The sequence below is a fragment of the Podarcis raffonei genome, chromosome 17 (genome assembly GCF_027172205.1).
Source record: "Podarcis raffonei isolate rPodRaf1 chromosome 17, rPodRaf1.pri, whole genome shotgun sequence".
Classification (NCBI taxonomy): Eukaryota; Metazoa; Chordata; class Lepidosauria; order Squamata; family Lacertidae; genus Podarcis; species Podarcis raffonei.
The window spans coordinates 35,221,598-35,245,721 of NC_070618.1; the positions used below are offsets into that span (position 1 = coordinate 35,221,598).

General features: G+C 44.0%; 1 protein-coding gene across 2 annotated transcripts in view; it reads right to left on the minus strand.

Moving 5' to 3' along the window:
- Positions 1–24,124, minus strand: part of PDE4A (phosphodiesterase 4A) — a 388,477-nt gene that overhangs the window by 207,359 nt on the left and 156,994 nt on the right. The window lies entirely within an intron of this gene.

Here is a 24,124-nt window from a genome sequence, read left to right on the forward strand (position 1 = left end):
CCTTACAAATGCTTCCTCTTTAATCTCCCAATGAATTGCCTGCACAATGACAGAAAGACTTCTTGTCATGTTTTTTTTTTTTTTTTTGCGGGGCAAAGGATCGGTGGCAATTCTTGGAACCAGTAAAGCATTACCCACTGTCTTGCTCATTTTAATTCTAAGAAGGCTGTGTCCTATTTTACAAATGATACAAAAAGCTTTCCCTTCTCTGTGCGGAAAGCTGCTTGTTTTGAGCAGAGCTAGAGTTTAATTTGGGGCAGACATATGCCACCATTAGGCTGATGTAGTTGTCGCACTTCTGTCAATCCCTTCACCTTTGCAAACTTTGTTTCCAACAAGCTGCTCAGCAATCAAGCACCATGTGTCACGCTGAATTTTTAAATGAGTGGTCCCTTGACGAAGTGGGCCTATATCAAACAGCTGAGGTCTTCAAGACAGCCTTACCCGTTCAGAGAAATCTGTTTTTCTTTGCATAGAAATCATAATTATTTGTTGTGGTAGTTGACACAAGAGAGAAGATCACGCATGCCATATATATTTAACTATATTAAAAGTTAAAATAAATATTTACCCTTGATTAAACCACTTTCTGTTATAATAATGTAAACCCATCCCACCAGCTAAGGATAGCGCTGCATCACCACCCCAGGGTTAGAAACTCAGATGTAAACACTAATCGTCAAATGGCACCTTAATCCTGGAATGTCTAAGTGACATCCCCCCCAGTTAGATTTATTATTTTTAATTTCTATATTGCTTTATATTTTAAAGAAAAAACTCAAAGTGGTTTATAACACATTAAAACATAAAATAAAGCAATACAGAATCAAACAAATTCAAGCTTCAAGGAAAATATTTCAGATCCTTCTCTATGTGACATTTTGCTTTCCCCTTGTTTATTTATTTACCTACTTATTTTTTATAGCTGTCGCATTGCAGGAGAACTCTAGGAAAGTAGTGTGGTGTAGTGGTTAGAGTGTCGGGCTAGGACCTCGGAGATCAAGATATAAATCTCTACTCAGTCATGAAACTCACTGGGTGACCTTGGGCCAGTCACAGGCTCTTAATCTCCCTCACATGGTCATTGTAGGGATTAATTGAGGAGGGGAGTGAACCATTTACTCCTTGGAGGAAAAGGTGGGATAAAAATGCAGTAAATAAGCGCTTCAGTTTACCTTCTTAAGAAAGCTGGAGGGGGCAACCAGATGGAGATGTCAGTGGCCAACCTGGCATCCAAAGATCTCCATGTGGTCACAATTGGACCCACGCCAGTCACAAATTGCACCTGGGGAATTTCTAACACTGCACCATCCGCAACAGTGAGAAAAAGTTAGCACTTTGTAAGTCCTTTCTCCCCTTCATGGATCACTGCCTTGCCGTGGCGAAGGGGCTTGAAGAACTCAGAGAAGCTATGAACTACGCCGAGCAGGGCACACAAAATGAACAGGTCATAGTGGAGAGTTTTGACCAAACGTGATCCACCTGGAGGAGGAACCGGCAAGCCACTCCAGTATCCTTGCCAAGAAAACTCCATGGACAAAGACAACAGGCATATAAAAGTTATGACGCTGGAAGATGAGCCCCTCAGGTCGGAAGGCGTCCAACATGCTACTGGGGAAGAGCGGAGGGCAAGTACAAGTAGATCCAGAGCTGATGAAGCGGCTGGGCCAAAGCCGAAAGGACGCTCAGTTGCGGATATGCCTGGAAGCGAAAGGAAAGTCCAATGCTGTAAAGAAAAATATTGCATAGGAACCTGGAATGTAAGAACCATGAACCTGGGTAAGTTGGAGGTGGTCAAAAATGAGATGGCAAGAATAAATATTGACATCCTGGGCATCAGTGAACTAAAATGGACGGGAATGGGCGAATTCAGTTCGGATGACCATCACATCTACTACTGTGGGCAAGAAACCCGTAAAAGAAATGGAGTGGCCCTCATAGTCAACAAAAGAGTGGCGAAAGCTGTACTGGGATGCAATCTCAAAAATGATAGAATGATCTCGATACGAATCCAAGGCAGACCTTTTAACATCACAGTAATCCAAGTTTATGCACCAACCACTGGTGCTGAAGAAACTGAAATAGACCAATTCTATGAAGACTTACAAGACCTTATAGAAGTGACACCAAAGAAGGATGTTCTTCTCATTATAGGGGATTGGAATGCTAAAGTAGGGAATCAAGAGATAAAAGGAACAACTGGCAAGTTTGGCCTTGGAGATCAAAACGAAGCAGGGCAAAGGCTAATAGAGTTCTGTCAAGAGAACAAGCTGGTCATCACAAACACGCTTTTCCAACAACACAAGAGACGACTCTACACATGGACATCACCAGATGGGCAGTATCGAAATCAGATTGATTATATTCTCTGCAGCCAAAGATGGAGAAGCTCTATACAGTCAGCAAAAACAAGACCTGGAGCTGACTGTGGCTCAGATCATCAGCTTCTTATAGCAAAATTCAAGCTTAAACTGAAGAAAGTAGGAAAAACCACTGGGCCGGTAAGATACAATCTAAGTCAAATCCCTTATGAATACACAGTGGAAGTGACGAACAGGTTTAAGGATTTAGATTTGGTGGACAGAGTGCCTGAAGAACTATGGATGGAGGCTCGTAACATTGTACAGGAGGCAGCAACGAAAACCATCCCAATGAAAAGGAAATGCAAGAAAGCAAAGTGGCTGTCCAAAGAGGCCCTACAAATAGCGGAGGAGAGAAGGCAAGCAAAATGCGAGGGAGATAGTGAAAGATACAGGAAATTGAATGCAGATTTCCAAAGAATAGCAAGGAGAGACAAGAAGGCCTTCTTAAACGAGCAATGCAAACAAATAGAGGAAAACAACAGAATAGGAAGAACCAGAGATCTGTTCAAGAAAATTGGAGATATGAAAGGAACATTTCGTACAAAGATTACCATAATAAAGGACAAAAGTGGTAAGGACCTAACAGAAGCAGAAGACATCAAGAAGAGGTGGCAAGAATACACAGAGGAATTATACCAGAAAGATATGGATGTCTCGTACACCCCAGGTAGTGTGGTTGCTGACCTTGAGCCAGACATCCTGGAAAGTGAAGTCAAATGGGCCTTAGAAAGCACTGCAAATAACAAGGCCAGTGGAAGTGATGGTATTCCAGCTGAACTATTTAAAATTTTAAAAGATGATGCTGTTAAGGTGCTACACTCAATATGCCAGCAAATTTGGAAAACTCAGCAGTGGCCAGAAGATTGGAGAAGATCAGTCTACATCCCAATCCCAAAGAAGGGCAGTGCCAAAGAATGCTCCAACTACCGCACAATTGCACTCATTTCACACGCTAGCAAGGTTATGCTTAAAATTCTACAAGGAAGGCTCAAACAGTATGTGGATCGAGAACTCCCAGAAGTGCAAGCTGGATTTAGAAGAGGCAGAGGAACCAGAGACCAAATTGCAAACATGCGCTGGATTATGGAGAAAGCTAGAGAGTTCCAGAAAGACATCTACTTCTGCTTCATTGACTATGCAAAAGCCTTTGACTGTGTCGACCACAGCACACTATGGCAAGTTCTTAAAGAAATGGGAGTGCCTGATCACCTCATCTGTCTCCTGAGAAATCTCTACGTGGGACAAGAAGCTACAGTTAGAACTGGATATGGAACAACTGATTGGTTCAAAATTGGGAAAGGCGTACGACAAGGCTGTATTTTGTCTCCCTGCTTATTTAATTTATACGCAGAATACATCATGCGAAAGGCTGGGCTGGATGAATCCCAAGCTGGAATTAAGATTGCCGGAAGAAATATCAACAACCTCAGATATGCAGATGACACAACCTTGATGGCAGAAAGTGAGGAGGAATTAAAGAACCTTTTAATGAGGGTGAAAGAGGAGAGCGCAAAATATGGTCTGAGGCTCAACATCAAAAAAACGAAGATCATGGCCACTGGTCCCATCACCTCCTGGCAAATAGAAGGGGAAGAAATGGAGGCAGTGAGAGATTTTACTTTCTTGGGCTCCATGATCACTGCAGATGGTGACAGCAGCCACGAAATTAAAAGACGCCTGCTTCTTGGGAGAAGGGCAATGACAGGCCTAGACAGCATCTTGAGAAGTAGAGACGTCACCTTGCCAACAAAGGCCCGTATAGTTAAAGCCATGGTTTTCCCAGTAGTGATGTATGGAAGTGAGAGCTGGACCATAAAGAAGGCTGATCGCCGAAGAATTGATGCTTTTGAATTATGGTGCTGGAGAAGACTCTTGAGAGTCCCATGGACTGCAAGAAGATCAAACGCATCCATTCTTAATGAAATCAGCCCTGAGTGCTCACTGGAAGGACAGATCGTGAAGCTGAGGCTCCAGTACTTTGGCCACCTCATGAGAAGAGAAGACTCCCTGGAGAAGACACTGATGCTGGGAAAGATGGAGGGCACAAGGGGAAGGGGGCGACAGAGGATGAGATGGTTGGATAGTGTTCTCGAAGCCACAAACATGAGTCTGACCAAACTGCGGGAGGTAGTGGAGGACAGAGGTGCCTGGCGTGCTCTGGTCCATGGGGTCACGAAGAGTCGGACACGACTAAACGACTAAACAACAACAACAAGTCCTTTCTACACTCAGGGCAGGTTTCCAATGTTTACTCATTATCACTGTCCAGATACTAATTCCACCAACATGGGCAAGTGTCTTTATCAATCCAAAGACTTCTTAAACATTTCAACAGATAAAGCACACAATTGTAAATGCATCACCTACATTATAATCTTAAAATTATTGATGGAACAAATGATTTATTATCTTCTACGCAGCTTATACAAGACCAAAGGGTCATGGGCCCTAGGCTGAGATTGGAAAGTATAATTCTGAAACAAAACAAAAGCTATCGATGAAAGGGCAGCAATAAGAGCTGAGCTTTCAGCTTAATAAGACCCAGCATTTGAATTAACAACATCATTTTTCAACAAGAAATCTGAACACTAGAGGCTTTCTCACCATAGAAAAGACAGAGGAAGTTCAGATGAACCTCCCCTGATCCCACATATTATAGCTTAAAATAATAAATGAGAAGCAACATTCAGGTCTGCACAATTGTTCTGCAAAAGGCAGAGTAGAGAAGGAGATCCCTGGTGCTGCTTTAAGCACTATCATAATGGAGAGAATGATTACTGTAATTGTAACTCATGCAGTGAAGCCTACACTTCAGCTAATGAGGCACCAATGGATTCGCAATGCCAGCCACCCAAAGTCTGCCCAGAGCTATGCAACAGCCTGGACGGAGCATCACTCACACATGCAGAGCAGTGTTAGAAACTCAGATATATTAGCTGGGCATCAAATGGCCCCTTAAACCAGGGTCACAGTCACCAAAACAAAATGTCTAGTTGCCATTTGGGGGTTAGACGGCTCGAAACATGACTTTTTGGTTCCTGAAATTCATTTTGATTGTGCAGATAAAATACCATGGACAGAATTCTAAAGATCCAAGGATTCCCAGGCATGCACCTCCAGATGGTAGAGACATCAGTCACTATCCTGGCACCTGGGCATCTTCACTTGGTTGCAAGTGGCCAAAAACCAGGTGCAAAATGTGCCTAGTGATTTTTGAATGCTGGTGCAGAAAATGCAGGGTAGCGAAGTCAGCCAACAGCACATCTGACAACCTTTAGTATTGACCTTTAGGGAGACACAATGCTGACATCTGCAGAGAAGCATGAAATGAACATTGCTACCTAACTAGTTACTTGCCACCTGATCAGTAGTGGGACAGCAATATTATCACAAACAACACAGTTCAAAGGGAGGAGGTAAACACTCAGTAGTAGAGCCCCAGAAGGTCTGGGGTACAATCCCTAGCATCTTCTGGTAGGACTGGGGAAGACCTTTGGGGAGATGTTGTTGTTCTGGCTGGGGCTAATGAGACTTGGAGTTCAATAGCAGCTGGCCAGCCACAGGTTCCCATCCCTGTATTAAAGGATAAAACAGTCCTAGCCTCTATCTAACAGATAGGATACAAAAGGAACAAGGAATAAGAAGGGAAGAGAAACCAAGCTTTGGAATAGCTGCTGCTCTGTTGGTCTATGGATGGAACCAGGCAGGCCTCCCTCTTGTTGTTGTTTAGTCGTTTAGTCGTGACCCCATGTACCAGAGCATGCCAGGCCCTCCTGTCTTCCACTGCCTCCCGAGTTTGGTGAAACTCATGCTTGTAGCTTCAAGAACACTGTCCAACCATCTCGTCCTCTGTCGTCCCCTTCTCCTTGTGCCCTCCATCTTTCCCAACATCAGGGTCTTCTCCAGGGAGTCTTCTCTTCTCATGAGGTGGCCAAAGTACTGGAGCCTCAGCTTCACGATCTGTCCTTCCGGTGAGCACTCAGGGCTGATTTCCTTCAGAATGGAGAGGTTTGATCTTCTTGCAGTCCATGGGACTCTCAAGAGTCTCCTCCAGCACCATAATTCAAAAGCATCAATTCTTTGGCGATCAGCCTTCTTTATGGTCCTGCTCTCACTTCCATACATCACTACTGGGAAAACCATAGCTTTAACTATACCATGTTGTTATTCCTGAGGTGTCGGGGTACAGCCTCCTTGTGCTCCTTGAGGCCCTGGCCAATGGCATAGGCCAGAGCTTGCCTCCCTTTGATCCTGCAGTCCTAGGGTAACTTTGTCCCCCAAAGGCTCAATCACAATCCAATCTCACAATCCTGTTACAAGCAGCATCTACCTATCTTCCCTGCAGCCAAGCAATCGTGAGCCACCATGATGATATCAGTTAATCAGCAGGCGCTGTTTATGTCTTGTTTATTTTCCTGCCAGTGTTATAAACGGGAAGCTGGAAGGGAGCCTTTATTTCGCTGTTAAAATAAACTAATCTTGGGGCTTCTTAACGTGTGCCTTTCATCAAATCCTCCAATTAGAGAGTAATCAGGTATTTAATATGTATCAAGCTGCTTGGCGAGACATGATGCTGCCACAGTGGGGGTATGAAATTACAGGCAGAAATAATGCTACGAGTCTTCACCATTACAGCACAACAAGAGCATAAAACTGCACAACCTTTCAGCTCAAGAATGTTTGCATTGTCATCCACTGCCAAGACTGAACTGTACTGTGGTTGTTTTCTTAATGTTGGAAATGAGGACATCAGGAAGAACTTTCTGACGGTAAGAACCGTTCGATAGTGCAACGGACTCCATCGGGAACTGATGGACTGTCTTTCCTCCGAGGTTTTTAAGCAGCTTGGAAGGCCATCTGTCATGGATGCTTTAGTTGAGATTCCTGCATTGCAGGGGGTTGGACTATGAAACAATGACCCTTGGGGCTCTTTCCAACTCTATGATTCTATGAATGCAACTAGAGATATGCTCCAAGTGCCTGTCAAGTTTAACCAAAAGACAAAAATGATGCAGTTTTAGACAAAAGGAAGCAACTGATAGCACAGGTCACCAAACCATCATAAAAATATTCAGATTGCTGATTCTCGAAGCCCTTAGGAGCCCATACTATTCCTAGAAACACATGCTGCCCAAACCTAAGGAAAAGCCAGATTTCCTGGCTCCCAACTGCCCTCACACTTCATGTACTAGGTCCCTCCTAGGACAATAACAGAAACTGGTTGAGATGCTCACTGAACATCTTCCATCAGCAACAGCAAAGCAAGGAATTTACAGCACTGAGTCCATGTTGATTCCGACACAGACTTATGCTAATCCATGACACAAGAATGAAAAGGCTCAGTTGCATATCAGGATACTTCTGATGAACCTAATCACTGCCAAAACAAACCAAACAACTAACCCAAAAAAAACCCAAAATTAGTGACTCACAGACCAGGATTTCATTAACATTTTGTGCCAGTTTTCAACTGGGAAATCAAACTAAGACATGATAGGGGAGAAGAAGCATGCCTTGATAAATAAGCCCCTATACTGAATTCACTCACAAACCCATGCGCACCAGAGCTCATCTGGGCAGCAGCACCATCTCAAGGGCAGTGTTCGAAACTCCCATTGTTCTAGGCGCATTTTCCGACAGTGAAATTCATTAGCATGAGCAGTTTCTGAGCCCTGGGCGCAGTACTACGCCTAAGATTTCAGATTAAAACTGCAGAGTGGAAGGAAAGGAGGAACTTTTTCTGGCTCCCCATTTCTAGCCACTCTCTGAAGACTAGAGAAAAGACCCTCGTAAGAATATTGGGAGGTAGGTGGGCAGGGGAAGGACTAGACCATGTGAAAAATGAACATAATATTTTAGCTGCAGTTCATTTATTTTCAGCTGTGTATTCTTCTTATAAAAAAGCACATCTAGACATTCCGTTGTTGCGCCCATAACCTAGGTTTAAGGTGTCATTCAGCTCCTAGCTTTCCCATCTCAGTGAGGGGAGAGACTCCTTCCACCTGCCTTGCTCCACCCTCTGCTTCTCAATGTGTATTGTACTGTTTTATGTACTGCGGCTTGCCGTTGTTTTATTGATTATAGTTTAGAAATTATTGTAACTGTTGAGTGGATTTCTGTTTAACTTTTATATGTTGATATTATTATTTTATACTATTCTAACGATTGTTAAATGTTACTTTTTTGATGGAGGTTGCCTATTTTAAAGTTATGTTTTATTATCACATTTTTATATTGCATTAGATGTACATTTTTTGTTTCTTCAGTTCGTAAACCGCCTTGAGTATTGTAAGATAGAAAGGCGGTATATAAATTAAAAAATAAAAATAAAAATTCTAACACTGCTCAAGGGTGAAAGTAACAATGCATCCGGAGTCCCTGGTGCAACCTTTGTTATGGCTATCAGACATCAAGGAAACATAGACTCATAGAACTGCACAGTTGGAAGGGATCCTATAGGTCATCTAGTTCGAACCCCTTGCAATGCAGGAATCTCAACTAGATCATACATGGCAGATGGCCATCTAACTTCTGCTTTAAAACCTCCAGGGGAGTCCACCACCTCTGGAAGCCAAGACAAACACCACATCTCTGACCTCTGACTAGCTGGGCAAAGGGGAAAGCAGGACGCTGAGAATAAAAATAAACTGAGCTCCTTCTGCAGTTGTAGGAGCATGCCTGCCCATTGATCTGGAAGCGCTGGCTGAGAAATCAATTTTGTTTTTTTAAAAAGTGCAGGACTTAAACATTCTTCCCATTTTAGTCAGGGGGTGGGGGCAGATATCAAAAGATGTAGGAAGCACTGTACAGTGGTACCTCGTGTTACATACGCTTCAGGTTACAGACTCCGCTTAACCCAGAAATGTTACCTCAGGTTAAGAACTTTGCTTCAGGATGAGAACAGAAATCGTGCAGCGGCAGCAGGAGGCCCCATTAGCTAAAGTGGTGTTTCAGGTTAAGAACAGTTTCAGGTTAAGAACAGACCTCCAGAACGAATTAAGTTCTTAACCCGAGGCACCACTGTAATTCATTTCTACCTCACAAACCAGCACTGTGTGTCTCCATGCCTTCTCAAATACCCATCTTTCAGTTATGCTCAGTAATAGCACACATCCCTAGGTGAGCTTTCTCCCCCAGTCTAACTACACTAAGGTTACCAGACGTCCCCGTTTCCCGGGGACAGTCCCCGGATTTACACATCAGTCCCCATACAGAATCCATTGAAGTTGAACAGTGTTCCCGGATTCATTGAAAAAAATCTGGTAACCTTAAACTACACTTCCCATTCAGTTGTGTAAGTACTACTGATTTGACACAGTTGTGTAACTGGACCTTTTCACTTATAAAGGTAGAACCCTTGTTGGCACTCTGCGACATCAGAGCACCTTAGCCAGTAACTGGAGGCAGAGAAGGGGAGGTGATGGGAGGAAGAGGAGCTTGCAAGCAACAAGCTGGCAATTTTCAGTTTTGCGTGCTCTACTCAAAGCTCAGGAGCATGACCGTCTTCCATTTAGCCCCATTCTGGCTGTTCTAAGCCCCAGCTGGATCCCACCACCCCTCAATGTTAGAGTTTGAAACTTGCAATATTTTTCTCTCGCAGAAAGGCTATTTCAGTCACTGCAAACCTTCATTCAACCCAGACAGAAAACTGTGAGAATCACATTCTTTTACTGCTAGCTTGGCCTGGATGACTCACTCACACTGCAACAGATCATCCCTAATAGACAGAGAAGCAAGGCTTGCTTATTATACCTGCATGCTACCCCGAAATAGGTTTTGACTTTGCCTCTTAAAAATTATCCATTTTCTCTTCCACTTGCTTATTGTTTGGCCAAAGGAACTGCCTAGACTCAGCAGTTAAGAGTTAGATAGATTCAATTAAATGGATAAGAAATAAATCATACCCCTCAAAACCCAAAAAACCCATTCATTAACAAGAAGAATGCACACTAAAAATGCACTTCCCTACAAAGATTGAACCCCCCCCCTTTTCTTTCCTTTTTTGCTTCTTCTTCTTTGCTTGGGGCCTTTATTAAGGTCCAGGCATTGTATACTCATGGGGGTGGCAGATGGTTGATGGTAGACTCTGGGTGGGAGGCAGGGAATTGTCAGCCTCCCAGGGTAAGAGGCTGGGAGGAGAAAGGAAAGATCCCAAGTGAGATCTGGGAGGAGCTACTACCTCTTGTGGGAGGTAAGGTCTAAGACAGAGGTGAGCAACCTTTTTCAGCCATGGGCCAGTCCACCGCCCCTCAGACCATGTGCTGGGCCAGACTATATGGGGGGGGATGAACGAATTCCTATGCCCCACAAATAACCCAGAGATGCATTTTAAATAAAAGGACACATTCTACTCATGTAAAAACATGCTGATTCCCAGACCGTCCGCAGGCCGGATTTAGAAGGCAATTGGGCTGCATCTGGCCCACGGACCTTAGTTTGCCTACCCCTGGTCTAAGAACTACCCTTGAGAGAGGATTCCACATTCTTTTTATTCTATTTGTATTTTTTGTAGCTGTTATCGTACGGCAGTATGAAAAACGTTAATAATAAAATATTACTGGAAAATAAAAAATACTCTAATATTGGGCAGCACTTGGGTAGTGAACCCGTATTAGAGCTGCACCGCATAAATCAGGGGTCAGCAAACTTTTTCAGCAGGGGGCCGGTCCACTGTCCCTCAGACCTTGTGGGGGGCCGGACTATATTTTGGAAAAAAAATATATGAACGACTTCCTACGCCCCACAAATAACCCAGAGGTGCATTTTAAATAAAAGCACACATTCTACTCATGTAAAAAACACACTGATTCCTGGACCATCCATGGGCTGGAATTAGAAGGCAATTGGGTCGGATCCGGCCCCCAGGCCTTAGTTTGCCTACCCATGACATAAATGATAGAATACGCTCTCCACACAAAAAACATTCTCTGCACAATTCAAAACCTGCAAAATTAAGCTGTCAGGTTGCTCACTGGGGCAAGATGGTTTGAGCATATAATACCAATCCTGGCCCAATTGCACTGGGTGCCAATTAGTTTCTGGGCCAAATTCAAAGGGCTGGTTCTGACCACAGTTCAAGAAGGACACTGACAAACTGGAACGTGTCCAGAGGAGGGCAACCAAAATGGTCAAAGGCCTGGAAACGATGCCTTATGAGGAACGGCTAAGGGAGCTGGGCATGTTTAGCCTGGAGAAGAGGAGGTTAAGGGGTGATATGATAGCCATGTTCAAATATATAAAAGGATGTCATATAGAGGAGGGAGAAAGGTTGTTTTCTGCTGCTCCAGAGAAGCGGACACGGAGCAATGGATCCAAACTACAAGAAAGAAGATTCCACCTAAACATTAGGAAGAACTTCCTGACAGTAAGAGCTGTTCGACAGTGGAATTTGCTGCCAAGGAGTGTGGTGGAGTCTCCTTCTTTGGAGGTCTTTAAGCAGAGGCTTGACAACCATATGTCAGGAGTGCTCTGATGGTGTTTCCTGCTTGGCAGGGGGTTGGACTCGATGGCCCTTGTGGTCTATTCCAACTCTATGATTCTATGATTCTATTCTATGACCTACAAAGGCTTTTAAAAAGCCTCAGCACCATAATACCTCAAGGACCTCTTCTCTCTATACAAACCTACCCAAACCCCACGATTGCCCTTTCACAAAAGCATCTTCACTACATACCTTTAGGTGCCAGGCAAAAACATTCCTCTTCTCCCAGGCCTTTGGCTAATTAAACCACCTATGACATTTTAAACTGGAGGGCGGGGTATTGTTTTGTTTGTTATTATGTTACGTATTTTTGTGTTTTATACTGTAAACTGCCCAGGGAGGTATAGAAATTTAATAAAAATAATTATTATTTAAAAACTAGCATCTTTGCCCAGGACATACTAGTTTTCTGTGTGAAAAGAATTATCCCTGAGTACTCCTCCCTAATCTAACCCCCCCCCCCACAACCCTCCTCCTTTCACATAGGGAATTTGCATGTTACCCTCACAATGGTGTTTGCAGACCATGTAGCTATTATTTAATATATTAAAAAATTAAGCCACCCTATCTCAGAGGCTGAAAGCAGCTTACAAAAAGAGAACACAACCCCAAGAGAAAAAGATCACACTATATTTCCATTGTGTTGCAGTTTGTTTTTGTGAAGAAACAAGGCAAGAATAATCCAGCGTTAGTCTTCCCTCTGCAACTCCTTCCCAAGCCCTCCAATCCTTCCATCACTGCAGATGCTGTTTGCATCCTAGTCTTCCCATATGGCATTTATGTCATAATAAACAAGACATTCTTCTCCTTTGCCGCTCTTTCATCTTTCCAATAAATTAAACCTCTCCCCTTTTCCATAGGACAGAACACCCGGCATTATTTAGCACCAACAGTGCATTAGGTGTTTACAAAATACCATACACTGTGGGGTGTCAGAGTCCAAACAGATTTACAGACATGGCAATGGTTGAGGGCAGTGTTGAACAAAGAAAGGAGTTGTGCAACTGTGCATGAAGGGAGGTTATGGGTGGCAGAAAACTAGGAGTGGTCCAGGAAAGGCTGTTATAAAGCTATGAAAAGAAAATGGGTTTTGGAAGTATTTCAATCAGAGGAGGGAGTGGGTTTAACAGTGAGTGAGCAAAAGTTCAGCCCAGGGGAGAGCAGGGCAGAAAATACAAAGCCCCAAAGAGGAGGAAACAGGAGCCCAGGAACAAATGAGCCTGAACTGTGCAGATAAAAGAAATAAGGGAAGGAAGGGAGGTGCTGAAGAGTTACAGAAAATGCTTTTGCAGAATTGAGTATGAAGCCCTCTTGTTGCCCAGACCCTACTTTCTGACAGCTACATTCCTTGCGCAACTGGTCCTTGTGATAATAAACATCATCATCATCATCATCATCATCATCATCATTATTATTATTATTATTACAAGGAAGGCTTCCCGAGAAAAAGCCCCAGATAGGTAGAGTAAGAGAAACTTGGGGCCAACTTCTACCTTGCCCTTTTGCAAGTTTTGCTCCACTCAGTCTTATCTCAACCTGTCTGACCACAAATCAGCAATGGTGGCTCAGTCATACCATACTTAACAGTCCTTTTTCTCCTCCTCCTCCTCCTTCTCCTTCTGAAAAGGAGCCAATATTCTATCTCTCTATGAGTGGTTTTGCTCCAGCATTAGTTCCTTGTTATGTATGAACTTTCCCCCCTTCTACATTGCAGTGACTTGATTGCACTAGAGTCCTTTATTTGAGTTCCAACAGACCCGTCTCCTGACCTGTTTGCCACACAGCTTCAATGGAGATTTGTCCTGGGGCTGCTTCTTCTTTGGTGATCACTTCTGGCCGAGTAAGATTATCTTCCATGAACACGGTCTTAGCAGTGAGTCCGTAAGTGACTGTGGAGGCCAATTCTAGATCCACACATCCTTCCACTGTGGGGACATAGGTTTCTGGGCGGGAGTTGATCACGGTCAGGGTTTGCCAAGCGTGCCTTCCTCTTAACACATTTCTCCCTTTCGTCCTGAATTTGAACCTTTAGATGTGAAGGAGACTCTTCATGCACCTGACCACACCAGGCAATCAAGGCAATGGTGTGAGTGTATGTGTGTCCCAGTGAGGGGGTGTGTGTGATGGCAATGGTGGGGGACTGCAGGAGCAGCATCACTTTGGATGAAGAGCAAAATGCTGGACCCACAAATCTCCTTCCAACATGCTCCCCCAGCCAAAACGTGAGTAACACATGAAGACGGCTACTGAGAAAAGCTATTGTCGTTGACCAGATTTGCAAGTGCTGCTGGCTGGTTTCTGTTTCCAGAAAAAATACCAGGAGTTGCTAGAGGAAGAAACACTGTTTGTTCCAGAGAGGAAGCTGTTGGTGAAGGTGGGAAGAGAGGGAAGAGATCCTTATTTGAGTGCCACAATGCTTCTGTTTGCCTGTAGGGGAGAAAAAGACTTATCATCTGATTTAGTAGATGTGAATGCCAAGCAGATTACGCACGGGTACAAAGCATGTCCAAGTGTGCTATGGCAAAGAGCCTGGACACCTGCGAGAGTATGCATGATTGCGCTTGTGGATCCAAGGATACATTTTGTTTGCATGCACAAGAATGGAAGTATGCAAATATGCCAAAGCACATGTGAGCGAGACAAGACTGCACAGGCGAATTTAGAGACCTTCGGCAGAACCCAGAGGCCACAATTTCCCCATTCTCAGCATGTCATTAGGGGACAAGTAGCTCTGGACAGAGTTAATCCTCTGATATCTATAAAGTGCTGTAGCAACCGTTAATTTGAATGATGGAGACAGAGAGAGATACAGGAACAGCACACTCTTCCTTCTCCCTATCTCTCTATCCCCCCCCCCACTCCCCAGGTTACAGATTAATTCAATTCCAGCCGGTGCTCTCAGAAGTTAGATAATTTCATGGTGGCTGTCACCACCCACAGATCAGATACAGTAAAGCAAAGCTGTTAAGTTAGAGAAGTGTTTCGGAAGTGTGATCAGAATGGGAAACCTGGAGTGTGTGAAGGGAAGCCTTCAGAGGTGGGAAAGAGACAGGCAGCAAGAGCGAGAGGAATTAATTCACTTGACAATAACTCCCTGAGGAAGAAACTTCCAACTACCACACACCATGCTCAGAGCCAGGGATGGAGCCCAATATAGCGGGCAACCCAAGTGGGCTAATATCTGCTGCCTTTGGCTAGGAATGGCAGAGCAGGGCTTTGTGGGTGTGGCCAGGAGCAGTGGCGGAGGAACACTCTCCGGCACCCGGGGCGGCGCAGCCCACACGGACTGCGCATGTGCGGCATCCCATTTCAATCTAAGTCCTGATGTTCCATCTATAGTTTCATTTAAAGTCGCCCTGTGTTGTGCACCTTCAAACAGCATTCTTATACATTTGTTTTTCTCTATTTGTTTTTCTGCATTCAAACTGTGAATGCAAGTGTATTGTGCTCACGCACAATTCAAAGTGCTGGTGCTGACCTTTAAAGCCCTAAACGGCCTTGGTCCTGTATACCTGAAGGAGTGTCTCTACCCCAATCGTTCTGCCCGGACACTGAGGTCCAGCGGAAAGGGCCTTCTAGCGGTTCCCTCGCTGCGAGAAGGCAGAGGGCCTTCCCGGTAGTGGCACCTGCCCTGTGGAACACCCTCCCACCAGATGTCAAAGAGAACAACAACTACCAGACTTTTAGAAGACATCTGAAGGCAGCCCTGTTTAGGGAAGCTTGTAATGTTTGACGGACTATTGTATTTGAATATTTTGTTGGAAGCCGCCCAGAGTGGCTGGAGAAACCCAGCCAGATGGGCGGGGTATAAATAATAAATTGTTGTTGTTGTTGTTGTTGTTGTTAGGGACACAGCTAACAACATTTGGGGGGGGGAGTATATTCTAGGCAAAATGGCCAATCAAGTCACATTATACTTATGATTCCCAATGTGGCACCATGGCAATCTCACACAGCTCCTTGGTGCATGCCCAGACCCTTTGCCCCTCCCATTTTAAATGAAATTTTTGAGGGTTTATCTTTTTAACTGAGGATGCTGCTGAAGTGACTGGAAAGTGGCACGCAGGCATCTTATGACACCTTGACCTGTCTCTGGATCCTACCTGGGGCCCATAGGGAAGGAAGAGAGGGCAAACAAGCTAGAGGACACCAGCAACCCTCTCCTGTCCTGAACTTGTTTTAATGCTCCTGTCTTTGCTGCAGGGGTCCTGTCTGAGAACTGCTTACAGCTGGATCCTTGCAAGAAAGAGCACGTCCTCATGTGCCACGGCAGCAGCTGCAGCCCTAGCTTGCCTGGTTCACCCTCATCCAGTCTGTCACTGATCCAGAACAGAGATAGCTTCCTTGGATTTAGATGGAAAGGAGAAATGGTTGGGAGTTCAGGAGTGCCTTGTGTGTTTGTATTTATTCTTCGCTCCACCATCTGAATCTGCATTTTCATGGTTTTAGGCTACACATGGTTGGCAAAAAATAGCTTAAACTCCTCATTTTCAGTATTAACCCTCACCCTGTCTTTCTCTCCGCAGATCAGGAGCTATGAATGCTCCCTTGCTCCATTCCTATATATCAAGCCCACATGTCTATTCTTTCTGGAAGGTCAAGCATAACTTTCAAAGGTTCTAGGCTAGATGTTTTGATCTTATTAGGCAATGCACCTGCTCCAGCTTGATGTATTCTTATGTTTGAAAGAACAAAACTGTCCACGGGATATGAAAGTAATGGAGATCAAGCTTGATTTCCTTTTCCGTTTCAGTGAGCAGTTGTGCATGCAAGCAGCACCCCCCAGCACCACCACCAGTGCGAAACCATTAACTCCTTATGCAAGTCGCCTCCCAAGTCCTCTAATGGTGCAGTTTATCTTACCTCTTTTTAAAACACCATAGCATTTGCCAGGTAACTTGTGTACCTGGACTTACCAACACTCCTGGGGAAGGGGAAAATATAGGTTTGTTTGCCTATTTGCACAGATTTGCTTTCCGTATGAAAGCTTAACATCGCTTGTTGCTTAGCATTAAGTTTCAGCACAACACAAAAGGTGGTCAGAGGGTGAGAGGACTGTGCTCTCCACTCCCAGTTGGAAGCAGGAAGGCCCCACACCAGTGCACATTTCTACTGTTCATTTGAGTGTTTCCATTGTACATTGTCATACCTTGACAGATCTGAATGCCAAAGCTAAGGAACGTTTGGCCGCTGCTTGGTAAAGCCATGTACTTTCTGTACCTGCACATCTTTGGATATTTAAGGCAACACCCAGCCCCAAAGGGGACTCTGATTTCAGGACAGGCAAAGTTTCTGAAAGGCAGTGGCTCCCAAGCAGCAGGTATTGGCCCAAAAGTTACTCAAAGATGACTCATTTAAAGCAGCCCTCAATTATGTTTTGTAATAATTTCATTAACAGAATAATGGGAAATCACTGTCACCAAAATGGCTACTCTGCATTATTGCTTATCTCCAAGGTTTTACTAAATTGCCTTAAAATTACATTTTTTTAAAAAACACGAAACAGCATCTCTTGAGCTTTCATGCAAAGATTATGTTTTGCCACCACCACCCTTCTTGCTGCCTCATTTTCGCCAATCCTGTTGGCAACAACATTATTTTTTTAGAAATGCCACTGGGGAGGTAGAAGAAATAGGGGGAAGAGAAAAGAGCAGCTCTGGCCAGAAATTGTGTACAAAGAAGATAGCATGGAAAAGTGATGAACACACCAGTGGTTTCATTCAGCACTAAAAATATTCACCTCATTGTTTTAGCCTCAGGTATCATATTATGAGCTGGAAACCTCATAGTGGTGCTCCAGACCAGCAACTTTATACCCTATGCCATCCCAAACCCACCTGAACACTACCAATTCCTCCCAAGACATCCCACATCCCTTTGTTGCATTTCTTAAATCAGCCATAATGTCTTTTTTTTAAAGTCTTCAGTTGCAAGTCAACTCATACATCTACTACTACATGTTGAATCCAGCCCCAGGCTCCCTTCCATGTTCCTGATACTTGTACAGTCCCTCAGTTGCAATACTGAAAATGTCTACTGCAATCTTAGAACACTTCGTACCAAATGCTTACCTCAGTCTACCTGCTCATCATTGTTCTTGGACCCAGACCTCTCCAAGCTGAGGCCATCGCCTCCTCTTTCCCCCACAGCAGAAAAAAAGTAAGTTTTGCTTTCTCTGTCCTAATATTAGAACCTGGGAGGATCCAATGAAGTGGAATATGGGGATATTCAGGATAGACAAAAGGAAGTCTAGGCAACACTCAGGTGCTCTGTGGAAGGAGGTGTGGATCCAGAATTGGCCTCCACAGTCACTTATGGACTCATTGTTAAAACTGTGTTGATGGAAGACAATCTTACTCAGCTACGAGTGATCGCCAAAGAAGAAGAACAAGAAGAGGGTCATTTGATGAAGGATGACCGTATAAATATTGATATCATGGTTTCATAAAAATATGGAATTCACTTCCTCAAAATGTGGTGATGGCCACCAATCCCGATAGCTTGAAAAGGGGAGTAGACAAGTTCATGGAGGAAAAGGCCAACAAGGACTATAAGTCATGGCAACTATGAAAGACGACTGAAACCAGAGGCACCATGCCTTTGAATACCAGCTGCTGGAGAATGTGGTTACACTCATGTCTTCCTTGTGGGCTTCCCATAGGCATCTGGTGTGGAAACAAGATACGGGATACTTTTCATCTGATGAAGCAGGGCTCTTCTTAGAGGAACATAAGAGCCCTACTGGATCAAGCCAAAGCCCCATCTAGGCCAGCATGCTGTTCTCATAGCGACCAGTCATATGCCTCTGCAGCCCACAAAAAGCACTCGCTCCATATGCTATTCTATATAAAGGGCTTGGAACCATCCAAGTTGTAATAACCTGTGAAACTGGGGTTTTTTGGGGGGGCATTAAAGCTGCATTGGAGAAGCCCTGTAAAGGCAAGGGAGGAACATGTCATGGTTGGACGCAGAAGAATGGTGGGAGGAACTAGCTGGGGAACCCCCAAAGGAAGGCAGCTCAGAGCCTGGAGAGTCGTGGGGGGATGATGATGAGTGACCAGAGGGAGAACAGTGGGAAGAGGAAGTGTCAAAAGCTGAAGAGGTAGTAGGGTTTGGTGAGCTGGGAGAGTCTGTGGCAGAGAGAAGGCAAGAATCAGAGTCGGAAGCTGATGCAGGGGAGGAGAGAGGCCAAGAGGCAGAGATTAGTCAGTCAGGCTGGTGAAGAGGCATGGGAATCTGCCCCTCCTGCTGCAACAAGCTCCCCTCCCTACTTGTCTCCAAGAACCAGAAGTGGCATAAAAAATGGTGGAGGAGATGGCTGCAAGCAGGCGCAGTCTCCAATTGCTTGGGGAAAGGAGGGGACTTAAGACGGCTGTGAGGTGGTGGGGACTTTCCGTCTCGGCAACTGATTTCCATGGAGTAAGACCACTGGGAATGAGTTGCTCTGCTTATCACGCCTGACACTCAACCGAGTCTGTAGAGATTGTGTTTTTGCTAATAAAGAGTTAACTCTAACTTTCTGACTACTGACCAGCACGCTCCTGTGACAGAGTGGAAAGGTTATCCTTATATTCCAAGATTTCACTCCCTTGGCAAGTGCTTGATTTCCCAGGATGATGACATATAGTCCTGGAAAAGCAGCATTTAGATTACTACTATCTGCACCTTCCAGAAAGAGTTGAAGACATTTTTTGCTCCAACAGGCTTTCCCAGCTGGACAAATGGATCTTCACCACAAGTGTCCATTTGTTAGTTTTGTTTTAAATGTATTTGCTTTTATGTTTTTAACTGTTTTGAATGATTTTATGTGTAAATCACCTAAACTGCTGGTTTAGAAGGTGACTAATAAATAATAATAATCCCACACACTGAGGCTGAACCTACTTAAATTCACCTATTAAATGCTACTGCAATTTGCTCTCCCAGGAGAAAAAGCAGAGAGTTGCTCAGATGAAGCTTAATGGCTTGATACAGAACTCCAATAATACACTATTGGAATTCTATATCCAGGCTTAAATATAGGCTTAAAGTTACACAATACTGAGATTAGATGATGATACAACTATTGATGTTCTGTGGTACATGTCCAACGTGATTAATTACTTAACCAGTGATTTACAATATGCACATCACATTGTGTTTACCCGTTTTGCTGTATGAAGGTGGGACTGAGACCTGAATTCTCTCTTTTGTCAAGCTCAGATCCTAGGATTACATGCTTATATACGAGAGACGGTAATACAGTGGTACCTCGGGTTAAGTACTTAATTCGTTCCGGAGGTCCGTTCTTAACCTGAAACTGTTCTTAACCTGAAGCACCACGTTAACTAATGGGGCCTCCTGCTGCTGCCGTGCCGCCGGAGCCCGATTTCTGTTCTTATCCTGAAGCAAAGTTCTTAACCTGAAGCACTATTTCTGGGTTAGCGGAGTCTGTAACCTGAAGCGTATATAACTCGAGGTACCACGGTATGCAACACATTAGATAAGCAAAAAAATGTATTGTTAAAAAGAAACTAAGCGCATAATTAGATACAAAACACAAACTATAGCAAAATGTGTGTTGGTGGAGGCTAAAATATACGTCATGTCAATTTAGTCAAGTTATGTTAGGTGCTAAAACGAAGGGCAGAACTTCCTTGCCTTATGTCATATTTAGCCCCACATTCTGAGCAGGAAAAGCGTGAATTAATTGCAATCTCTGTCTCAAGAGTAGCACTGACAGCATCTGACAGCCAAGCAAAAGATTTGCTCAACACATGTCTTTCATAAGGACGCCAAATGAAACGAATGAGTGATTTGTGGCCCATTCATTTCTAGCGGGTCAAGCTCCACCCCGCCCCGGCTCAATTATCTGAATGATTCCAATGATTGTGAGGTCACGGAGCTTGATTTTTACTAGTATACATTCAGTTACACATGTTGCTAGCTTTAACAATAGGAAACATCTAAGGCATCTGAATATGCAATGTCTATGAAAAGGATATAGCTGTCAGAATCCACAGAACAAAGGAATGGCTTTGATGGCTCCGTTTTTCGTGGCATAAGCATGCAATCAGAGTCAGGCAGAATCACCGAGGTGTGTAGAACATCTTATCTTGGAGGACCTTTGAAGTCTCGGTGATCTGCATGCAACAGGCTAGGCTAAGACAAAGACCTCACTATAAGCTAATGCTAGACTCCCAACACAGAACTTTTGGGATGCGTCTAGTATGAAGGTTATAGAAAGAAGATAAGTTTCCATTTTATTGTTGTTTTTCTAATATAAGTTTCTCTTTATCTCACAATTCTAAAGGAAGTGTTGTATATTAAAACAGAATTATTATTATTATTATTATTATTATTATTATTATTATTAATGTACTATCCTTCATCTAAAGATCCCAGGGCAGTTCACAGAAAAATACAAAATAAGAACACAAAATACATAATAAAACAAAAAACAAACCAATAACCCCGCTCCCACAAACACATTTTAAAAAGCCATAGAATGTTAATCAGCCAAATATCTGGCTGAAATGTTTTTGCCTGCCGCCTAAAGGTATGTAACGAAGGTGCCAGGCGAACCGCCCTGGGGAGGGCATCCCACAAACAGGGAGCCACTGCAGAAAAGGTCTGCTGTCCTGTTGCCACCTCCAGAGCTCTCCTGGGGGAGGAACACAAAGAAGGGCCCCAGATGAAGATCACAGGCCCCTGGTCGATTCACATTATTATTGAAATCAAAATAGTGACAAAAGTGTATCTTCTTCTTTTTGAAATGGTTCTACTAGTGCAGGTCCGCAGCAAAAGAGACAGCCTGCTTAGGTGCCTGGTTCACAAAAAATGCTAAGCCACAGCTGAGGGTCCCCAATATGGAGTCAGAAGCATTCTTCCAAGGAAAGGAAAGAGGCCAGTATCTGGCCTTCCAGCTACCTGCTATAAACTCTTTGGAGAAGAAAAATACAAACGCTGTTGACGAACTGTTCATTTGGGGGAAGCAAGAGAGAGCCAGGGTGCACATTTTCCTGGAAGTTTTGTTTTGAGGAAGTGTATAAGTGTTACCTGACTTGAAATTGTTGGGTGCATTTTTGTTGTTGGCTGCTTGGGTATGGAGTGCTTTTGGTTCTATGTGTTTTCTATTTGGTGGGGGGGAAACTATTGCTATTTTGCTATTCTGCTATTTTGTGGGGGCATGTTTTATGCCGTGTGTGCAGTGCCTGGTTTTGTTTTTTTTAAATGAATTTTATTAGTATTTCCCACACAACAACAACAACACGAAAGATATCAAAAAATAACAATACACAACACACAAAAATCAACATTCAACAATCAACATTGTTTTGTTTTTTTAATTGCCTGTGTTTTGAGGGGGGTGTTGCTTGTTTGTTTTGCTTGTGTCTGTGATGACACAGATATTTTGTGGTGACATTGACAATTTATTATTTTTCCAAATGTGTCCCTAGACGCCAAAAGGGAAGGAAACCCTTGTTAAAATCATGGTTTGCTCAATGAGCCATTGCAGTTAGCCATGGGTTGTCCCACAAACCAAACAAACTATGCCTTGCTTGTTTTGTCTTTCAGCTACTCTCACCTCATGCCTTTGGCGTTGGGTGGGGTGGCAAAATAAACAATGGGTAAGGAAGTGTGATGGGTTGACATTTTAACACAAAGCCATTGTTAAAACACAGTAAGGAGAGACATTCAATTTTGCGCCAAGGTGATATTTCCATCATGGCCAGCAGTTTGGCTTGATCCCCCAACTCCACCTCTGTGAGCTGTTCCGGAGTTTCTCCCAACCTCTTCCTTCACAAGCCAATTTCAGAGGGTGCACGGGGGGGCGGGCGGGGAGCCTGTTGCACAAGTTGTTGCCAAGAGCTTCCACTGACAGGACTCATTAGATGAATCCAATGGCAACAACGCTCAAGGTCATGGTTTGTTGGCAGATAAAAAAACGCAGTTAAACCAGTAGACGGGGCTCATACAAACCTAATGGTTTAATAAACAATGGCATAGCAGAATGTGCAGCCCAGGTGTCTGGTCTCTGTGTTGCACAGATTTAGGAAATTGCTCCCACTTTTAAAGCCTGTGTGAATCTTTAAGCAAACAACTGCTTTTGTAAGCAGACTGACCTTTTAAAACATGGTTCACAGCTTGTTTTGCAAAGTCTCCATGGGAAAAAAGTTTTCCAAGCAAGACTGAACTCCTTGCACCCATCAACAATCCCAGAACACCAACCAGCTTCAGCCCTGGATTGGGAGTGCTGTGGGTTAAACTACAGAGCCTAGGGGTTGCCAATCAGAAGGTTGGCGGTTTGAATCCCCGTGACAGGGTGAGCTCCCGTTGCTCGGTCCCTGCTCCTGCCAACCTAGTAGTTCGAAAGCACCTCAAAGTGCAAGTAGATAAATAGGTACTGCTCCAGCGGGAAAGCAAACTGCGTTTCCATGCGCTGCTCTGGTTCGCCAGAAGTGGCTTAGTCATGCTGGTCACATGACCCGGAAGCTGTACGCCGGCTCCCTCGGCCAATAAAGCGAGATGAGCGTCGCAACCCCAGAGTCGGCCATGACTGGACCTAACGGTCAGGGGTCCCTTTACCTGCAGACAACGGGGTGATGCTGCACATCTGTGAAATGGAAGCAGCCTCACAAACTTTCTATGGCCCCTGGCATTATTATTATGCATTATGTGTATTATATACCACCCTTCATCTGAAAATCAAAGGGTGGTTTACAACATAACACAGGTAATAAAAACACAAAATACAAACAAAAAGAGGGAGAACAACGAGAGGAAGAGAACAGCCAGAGACTAATCTGAGAGCAAGAATGGAGGACTTTCTGGGTTCACAATTAAGGTTTAGCCACTCTGCTACACTATGAAAGTTCTCAAAAGGTTTGCCTCTGGGTGAAGAGAAGGATGTAATTTTTGTAGAGCAGTGAGTTTGGTTTGGAAGCTTCCTCACCATATTCAGCACAGACAAGGTCCCTCCCTCTTTCTAGAGTATTGTGCCTAACGGGGATGATTGGGAACATGGTTCTAAGACGCCCTACCAAAAGCCAGCTCTGGATGGTGCCAACTGGCTGCCACAAACTTTGCCCAAACACCTCTCTAGATCCCTGGAGCTGATCTGCAACTTTTAAAAGAGCTACCTTAAAAAAAAAAGTAATAGGTGAAGCATTAATGCATTAATAGCATTCATGCAACATTTTCAAAGTGGGTATGTCATCTAGAATACATGTATAGGGAGAAGCAAACATTCTTCATTGCTATGCACGTCTGCCATTCAAACAGTGAAAGTACATAGGAG